This window comes from Triturus cristatus, chromosome 4_1 (genome assembly GCF_964204655.1).
Source record: "Triturus cristatus chromosome 4_1, aTriCri1.1, whole genome shotgun sequence".
Classification (NCBI taxonomy): Eukaryota; Metazoa; Chordata; class Amphibia; order Caudata; family Salamandridae; genus Triturus; species Triturus cristatus.
In genome coordinates this window covers 530852115-530861009 of record NC_140585.1, presented here as the reverse complement: position 1 = coordinate 530861009, position 8895 = coordinate 530852115, and the positions used below count along the sequence as shown (strand labels likewise).

Here is an 8895-nt window from a genome sequence, read left to right as displayed (position 1 = left end):
TAGGGAGTGGGGTTGGATCACGTGGTCTACTATTCTGAGGGTAGGCGATAGGCACTCTGCAGTCTGCAGTCTGCAAACCTAGTTTTTGTTGTTGTTAGGTTGTGATAGCGGTGGGGAAGAGGACGTAATTAACGCAAAAGCAATCAAAACCAGAGGTAGCTCTGTATCCACATCTAGTATGCACACTCGTGGCCTGGGTGTGCAGCATCCCCAATCACCTCCATACTCCATGTCAGATCGTAACGCGAAGAGAACGCTCCATCTTATCAAATGGAATGTAAATGGGCTGGGAGACAAATTAAAGATAGGGGTAGTGCTCCAGTATCTTAAGAGGCAAGCCTCCGATATCACCCTGTTGCAGGAGACACATCTCATTGGTAACACGTGCAAGGCACTAGATCGTTGGGGCTACAGATTCATGGCTCAGGATGGCTTTATGTCCGGTTCAAGAGGGACCAGCATTCTCCTTCAGAAACAATGCCCATACATAATACATAACACTTGGGTTGACAACCAGGGTAGATTTTAGGCGATAGCTGGGACATGGGAGAGGAAACCCCTAAATGTACTTTTGATTTATATCCCTCCGGCGCTGAAGAAAGCCACACTGGCTGATCTGGGTAAACTCCTGCTTACATTACAGTCGGTATCCTGGTGCTGGGAGGCAATTTTAACTTCAATCAATCAATCAATCAATCAGGGAATTGTAAGCGCACTACTCACCTGTGAGGTATCAAGACACTGATGGGGGGCTACGCAGATCTGTTCAGCCGAAGAGCCAAGTCTTGAGAGCCTTCTTGTAGGTGTCTAGGGATGGGGCACGTCTGATGTCTGTTGGTAGCTCGTTCCAGGTCTTGGCTGCAATGTGAGAGAATGATCTTCTGCCTGCTCTGGTTCTGCGGATGCACGGGGTTTCAGCTAGTGCGAGGTTAGCAGATCGGAGGTTTCTTCTGGGTACATGGAAGTTTATTCTGTCATTGAGGTATTTGGGTCCGTTGTTGTAGGCATTTGTAGGTATGAGTGAGGATCTTGAAGGAGACTCTCTTCTCCACGGGGAGCCAGTGGGGTCTCCGTAGGTGTTGGCTGATGTGTTCGTGTCGGGGGATGCCGAGGACTAGTCTGTCCGCGGTGTTCTGTATTGTCTGGAGTTTGCAGAGTAAGGGACTTGTTGATGCCGGTGTAGAGAGCGTTTCCATAGTCCGGTCTGCTGGTGATGAGTGTGTGGGTGACTATCTTTCTTGACTCCGGAGGGATCCATTTGAAGGTCTTTCGAAGGATGCGGAGGGTGGGTGGGCGGATTGACCGGCGTCCTCCTCACCAAGATCCACATGCCACCTCACCACTGATGGACTTTATCTTAGCTTTTGGCCTTGTGGATCTCTGGCACCATTTTAATTCCATGGGGCGTAACTTTACTTTCCATTCTGGCGCCCATGGTAGTCAATCCACAATTGACCATTTGCTGACTCATGCCGATGACCTCTCTAATTTTAATGAGGCTAGATCCCTGGCACGTGGTATTTCTGATCATTCTCCTGTCCTGGTTCAACTGGCTCTGTCTCGGGAGAATAGCCGTATCACCCTGTCCATAAACCCATGGATTCTGAAGATCCCACATGTAAGGAGTGCAATTCTCAAAGGGGTAGACCACTACTTTAGTGAGAACACAAATATAGTCGAATCCCACCAGATTCTCTGGGGGGCCTTTGGCGCAGTTATCAAGGGTCAGGCACTTTCACTAATGGCGTGACGTAAGAATGAATTGAGGGCACGATTGGAGACTCTGGAACGAGAGATTCGGGGGCTGGAGGACAAGGTGGCGACCACAGATGACAAACAAATCGCACACAGTCTTAGTGTAAAAAGACAAGACTACCGATAGCTTGCAACAGAGACAGCTAGATCAAAACAGAGAGCTATCCTGCATAAAATACATGAGTTGGGTTACTGGGAAATTGCTCACATGGTTAGAGAAGCGGGAAACCCCAGAGATGGGTACCCCTAATTGCAAGCGAGGCGGGAGAATTGTTGAGCGACCAACAGCAAATTGCCTCCATATATTCCTCCACCACTTGCGCTACCTTAACTGATTCCAGGGACCTTCTGGCCACTATTCCGGTTATTACTCTGACCCCGGATGATTGTGAATCCCTGGAGAGGGATCCCACAGAGGAGGAATTAGTGATTGCCATACAAGGGATTAAGTCGTGGAAAGCCATGGGTCCTCACGGGCTCCCAATAGAACTATTTAGACTAGTGACTTCCAAGATAACACCCGCCCTCCGATCCATGTATCTGGAGAGCTATGAAATTGGGTCCCTACCGAAACACCTGATGCTGGCCTCAGTGGTCATCATCCATAAGCAAGGTAAACCTACGACGAGATGTGACTCCTATCGCCCAATCTCCCTGTTAACTGCCGAAGCAGAAATTCTTGCCAAGGTATTGGCCAACTGTTTGATCCCTGTCATCTGCAAGTTAGTGCACCTAGACCATTCAGGCTTTATGCCTGGTGCAACACGGCCCTCAACCTTCGAAGACTACATGGGGTGATGGGGAGAATTCACACCATTCAAGAGGACACAGCACTGCTGTCATTAGATGCAAAAACGGCATTCAACACCATCAAGTGGCCTTACCTATTTGCCCTACTCAAGGGTATGGGGTTTGGCCCGAATTTTATAAAGGGGGTTAGGCTACTATACACAGAACCAACGGCCCAAGTAGTTGTCAACCAACACACTTACCGACAATTCCATCAAGAGAGGGGGACTAGGCAGGGGTGCCCCGTGTCACCCCTCATGTTTGCCCTGATATTAGAGATTTTGTTAACCTGGGTTAGGGGTGACCCCATGATCTGGGGGCTCAAGTGGACAGATCAGCACGAGGATAGAATCTCCCTCTATGCTGACTATGTCCTTTTGTATGCTGCTGCTCCAGCGACCTCGATCCATAAGATCCTGCAGATCTTCGCCATTTCTAGCACCCACTCTGGGTATACTATCAACTGGAGAAAATCAGTACTATATATGCTTCAAGGTCCTTTGCTGCGGATGCCCAAAGACACCCACATTACAGTCACTACTGAGGGATTTCGCGACCTTGGTATATATGTGACTCAGCATCCCACCCAATTCTACGACATTAACCTCAAGGCCCCGCTGAATAGGCTCCACAACTATGTGCTCCACTGGCAGTCTTTGCCCCTCACTCTCTTGGACAGGGCAGCGCTGTTTAAAATGCTGGTGTTGCCTTGAATTTTATGCGTACAGCAAAACATCCCTTATAAAGTCCCAGACACCTACTTCATCAGTGTAGAAAGTGAAGTCAGAACTCTTCTATGGATTGGAAAAACCCACGCATCGTGACCCATAAACTGACCAGGGGATGGTATGATGGAGGGATGGCATTGCCCGATCTCAAACAATATTACTGGGCATCACAGCTCGCAGTGATCAATCAGTGGGTCTTTGCCTCACCGTCTGAACCGGCATACAGCATGGTCAAATGGATAATGAATCTGGGGGGTATCAGTGTGCACTTTATTCCAACCCCAAACGCCAACCCCTCACTGGCCCTATGACCCAAACAGTTGCACTTTGGCACCACGCGACAAAGACGCTGGGGTGGCACAAAAAAATAATACTGATCACTCCCTTGTGGGAGTCTGAGCAACTCGGCACATTGAGCAGATGCACGGGCTTCAATAAATGGGATCTAATTGGTATCTCTTCAGTCGAGGGCCTGTGGAAGCGGAATGAGATGGTCCCATTTAGAGACCTACCAGCGGAATATTAACTGGCAGGGTCAGAGACATTTTGCTATTTACAAATTCATCAAGCAATAACCACAGTTGTGGCGAGCGGTGAGGCTCTACCCGAGGCCTCCCCACTGGAGGATACATTGTTAACAGATCCCATGTCACGTAAAGCAATATCATTCATATATCGCAAATTAATAAACAATAGACCAGATCCATTGATATGCCTCTAGCAGCTGTGGGAATGAGACCTCGGATATTTAGCGGACGAGGATTGGTTGGCAACCCTCTCCTCCCCCAAGGAAGTTGCGATCCCAATGAGGCTATGGTTAGTCCAGGTCATAATCCTACATAGAACTTACCTATCTGCACATACACTGGTAAAAATGGGGTGTAGGCCGGATTCTGGGTGCTTCAGGAGGTTCGTGGTTTTTCCACGCACTCTGGGACTGCCCAAACCTCCAGCCATACTGGAAGAGAATCACCTCCACACTCCCAAGGGAAAGCGGGAAAAGCATCAATTACTCCCCTTGCCTTTGTTTACTGAATGTATGGGAGGCCACCGACCTGACCCAGACTAAGCGCACGTGGGCATCACTGGGTTTGTCCTTGCTAAGAGGAATATAGGTCAAGTATGGACATGGACACTGTGATGATCGCAGAAAAGGATGTTTTCAAACACAGGGGCTGTCCCAAGAAATGGGATCACAAATGGGCTAAATGGAATGTATCATGCGGTGAAATATGTGTATCCCCAACAGATGAACTGTGTAACACTGAAGTGGACATTGATCTCAACCACGATGTACAGAGAATGTGTTTTAACTGTAAAAGATGGTCATTTGTCCTTTTACCACTGCATTTCCTTGTTATGTGGCCTTGTGGCCTTTCACTGTGCTGTCACAACTGTTCAATAAAAATAAAAAAATAAAAATTATGCTGGTATATCTGGCACAGGGCAGGAAAAATAAAAAATAAAAATATGCTGAGATATCTGGCAAAGGGGAGGCAAAATTAAGGGCTCCGCCAACCTTACTGCCTTGGCAGATGTCTTGTGGGGGTCTAAATGACCCTTAAACTGCTTGTAACATTATATTATTACCCACAGCAGAATATGTTTGAACATCCAATATAGTGGTTGTAATGGTTTCATCAGCAAGTGCAGTGTCACATAGATCCCGATTTCTGACCAATCAGTAGTTTGTAGAGTTTCCAATTTTTCTTATGTCTACTTATTTGCTTAGTTTTTCCTAAGAAACTGGAAATATTTCTCCAACGCTGCTGGTTGACACAAAAAATGTATGTGCCCTTTTCTCGTAAATAAACTTTAATATTGTTTTCTTTGTGACTGCACAATTGAATTGGCCATGAAAGTCATGATTTTAAAATTAATTCCCACATGCAGAAAATGCTGTGAATTGGCTTAATAATTGTAGTACTCAGTTGGCTCAATAACTGTAATACTCTCAAGAATTATCGGATGTTTGGGAAAGAAAACTTGCATCTGCATATCCTGGTAATCAGATGTAAATCTGAGAACCTGAACAATACATTGGAAGATCTGGAAGTTATGCCTGCTCCTACTGTTGTCAATTTCAGACAAACACATAATTTTTTAAATCTGAATGGCCAACAGGGCCAACACTCATATATAACACTGAGGGCCTCATTAAGGGTTCAATAAAATGGGATCTCCTATGTAAGTTAGTGGAGTACCCACAATGCCAAACTTCCAGTTTGCCTTCATGATTTGTCGGTGAATGAAACAACAGATTTCTGGTGATGGATCTGCAGCTGGTTCCACCATTGGGAACCTTTGACTAGTAGGCTGTTCTATTCTTAAAAGCCACCCATATGAACAGTGTGCCCTTCTGCTAAAGATTATCCAGTTGAAGACAGTCAGACAAAGTCTGTAAATCCCAAATAGAAAACAATGCAAATGACTTCCATGCAGTGGTAGAAAACTCCCAATGCTTTAGGGGCATTTGTGCTCTTGTTTATCTGGGGTTTGCTTTTGAAACATACACCTGAAATTGGGCCCAAATGTCATAGTTCCTGCTCATGAACCCTATCAGCCTTCTGTGCAACTGATGAATGCAGAGATGATAATAAGATCCATTATTACCTTTCTGCCATTTTCCTTAACGCCTTGCTGCCATTTTCCTTAACCAGGAAAATAAGCAGCCATGGCGCCCAGTCGAAATGGAATATTGAAACCTCATTTCCACAAGGACTGGCAGCGACGAGTCGGAACCTGGTTCAACCAATCTGCCAGGAAAATACAGAGGTGGAAGGCCCGTCAGGCAAAGGCTCGGCTGATTGCACCCCGTCCCATATCTGGGCCTATTTGACCTATCGTGAGATGTCCCACTATCAGATATCACACCAAAGTCCACGCTGGCAGGGGCTTCAGCTTGGAAGAGCTAAAGTTGGCTGGTATCAATAAGAAGGTGGCCCACACCATCGGTATATCCGTGGACCCCCGTCGACGTAACCGAAGTGCCGAATCCCTCCAGTGCAACGTGCAAAGACTGAAGGAGTACCTCTCCAAACTGATCATCTTCCCAAGGAAGGTTCGGTTCCAAAGAAGGGAGACAGCTCAGCTGAAGAACTCAAATTGGCCACCCAGTTGACTGGACCAGTCATGCCCATTAGAAATGTATACAAGAAAGAGAAGGCACGGGTGATCTCGGAGGACGAGAAGAACTTGAAAGCTTTTGCAAGTCTGCGTATGGCCCGGGTAAATGCCCGTCGATTTGGAATCAGAGCTAAGAGAGCCAAGGAAGCTGCAGATCAGGATGTGGAGAAAAATAAATAAAAACAGTTCATATGAGAACTCTCAGTAAAAAAAAAACAATCACAAAAAAAAAAGATAATAAGATCCCTGCCAGGAAAGTGGGGAATTCATGATATGGAAGTCGACCTTGCACCAGGGTAGTGGAGTCTATAGCTTCCATTGGACTGGCAGGCTAGTGGGCTGGCCAGGCCTTCATAATGTTTTTGAAATGCGACCCGAGAGACCTTGTAGAGGTCAAAGTACACCACCTGTACCTACACTGGAACTTTGCCATAGTTATGAGACCAACCTCAAACAATCAGAGAGCTCTGATGACTGTGACCAGTAAAGGAATGGTGCACACAAATGTAGAAGAAAGGGATAAAAGGGAATAGAATTAATGTGAGAAGCCAATACCTGTTTGCAGTGTCCCCCCTCTTTATGCCCCCATTTTGACTACCAGATGCTGGTTATCTGACCCTGCATCGGTCTACCATCATTGCACTAGTCACCTCTATGCTGGACTATTGCAACGCTTTGTACCTTAACATCAATGCGGCATTCCTTTACAAGCTCGGGGTGGTACAGAACGCAGCGGCAAGGCTGATCCTTAACATTTCCGAAGCATCAGTCAGCCGGGAGGGAATTCGTGCACTGGCTCCCTATCAGGAAGCGCATCTCCTTGAAGGTTCTGAGTGTGGTATATGAGGCCATGCACGGTAAAGGTTCACCACATTTGAAAACTCTGTTCCAATGGTATCTCCTAGATTTAGCAGGTCCAGATTAGGCCTGAGCGGTGCACTCTGCTCCGTTCGCGGAGTTTGCGTAGCTCGCGTAGTGTGGCAGAGTTTTTTCCCTGCTCATGATCGCGAATGGTAAGTTTGTGAGCGCGAGCTGACGCTCGGGTAGAATTCCTTCCCGAGCGGCAGGAAGACCAGCAGTTCGCACTGCACTCCGCCACTTGCTGTACTCCGCTGAGTTTTTTCGCAACTTCGGGGAGTTCCACCTAGCAAAACTCCGCGAACTAGACCCAGGCCTGGTTCAGATTGGGCGGCTGCTCCTTTTCTGTGTCAGCCACCAAGCTTTGGAATTCCTTGCCCACCTTCATCTACAAAGCAGACTCGTTCCCGGCATTCAGAAAACTTCTGAAAACATGGTTATTTTCATCCTAGATGGCTGCAAGTGCGCTTCTCTCCTCCTCCGTCTGCCCAGCGCCTTGAAATCTTTGCATATAAGTGCGCTCTATAAATATTATCCTAGCCTAATTATGCCCTCGGCTCTGCTAACCAAGGTACATGGTTATTAGGTGCAATTACAATTGGTACAGACAACCAACCTGTAAGCCTCTAGTATATAGCAGGGGATGTATATTTAGAAGCCCAGTAGATTTACCACACTTAATTGGGCACTATTGTGGTGCATGCGGTCCTTTTAAAAGTGCAGGCTACTTTCAAAAGGAAATTATATGGAGATTCAACTTTGGAATTAAACGTACTTCCAAAGTCTCAAACTACCTTATGTTTACATATAAGTCACCCCTAAGGTCTTCCCTAGGTACCCCAGGTGTAGGGTGCGGTGCATGTAAATATAAGCAGGGACATTATAAAATATGTTTTAGAAGCCCTGGTGTGGGAAAAAACTTTTCGTTTGCCCCCATTGTAGAAAACTTGCTCCATAGGCTAACATGGGAATATTTTTTTTAAGTATAGATATTGAAAGGAGCAAGCTAGAAATGCCATTTAAGGACTTGAAATAACAGCTATGATAAATCCAACAACTTGCCACTGTTAGATTAATAATAGCTATTACAGAAAATCCGTTATAGACCCTTCTTTTCTGTAAGTCAAAATCCAGGAGGAGGTGGTCATACACCTGGGTGGCATCCTTCATCCCACTGGTCAGGGGTGTCCCCTGATTGACACCCAGGAACTCTGCATAAATATGGAAGAGTTGCATGCAACTCAGATTTTCTGACTGAGACAACAAGGAGAAGAAGGATTGTCCACCTGGAACCCTGATCTGCACCCAAAGGACTGCACTCTAAAGGGCGACACCTTCTGCACAATCTAATACTACAACCCTAAGAAGTTTACCTGGCTTCACATGGATTAAGGAGTGGACACTTGTAAGCTACTGGGTAACAGGGCTCACCTACACCATCTCCATCAAGAAGTCCTCAGCCTAGAGTGCGCCCACTAGACTTTTAAGGATTTGGCCAGGTGTATTGTGAGAATTGTAGTCCTAAACTTCCATGGACCATCTCAGAGATTCTAGATCCTTGGATCTGTGTTTTGGACACTTTGAAACCACAAGAAGAAATTCAGAAAGAAGTTCCAGAAGTTTGGAGCAACTTTAGGGA

At 46.3% G+C, this 8895-nt stretch overlaps 1 pseudogene; it reads left to right on the top strand.

The window, feature by feature from the left end:
• Positions 1 to 5913: 5913 nt before the first annotated feature.
• Positions 5914 to 6578, top strand: LOC146855189 (large ribosomal subunit protein eL13 pseudogene; annotated as a pseudogene).
• The last annotated feature ends 2317 nt before the right edge of the window (positions 6579 to 8895 follow it).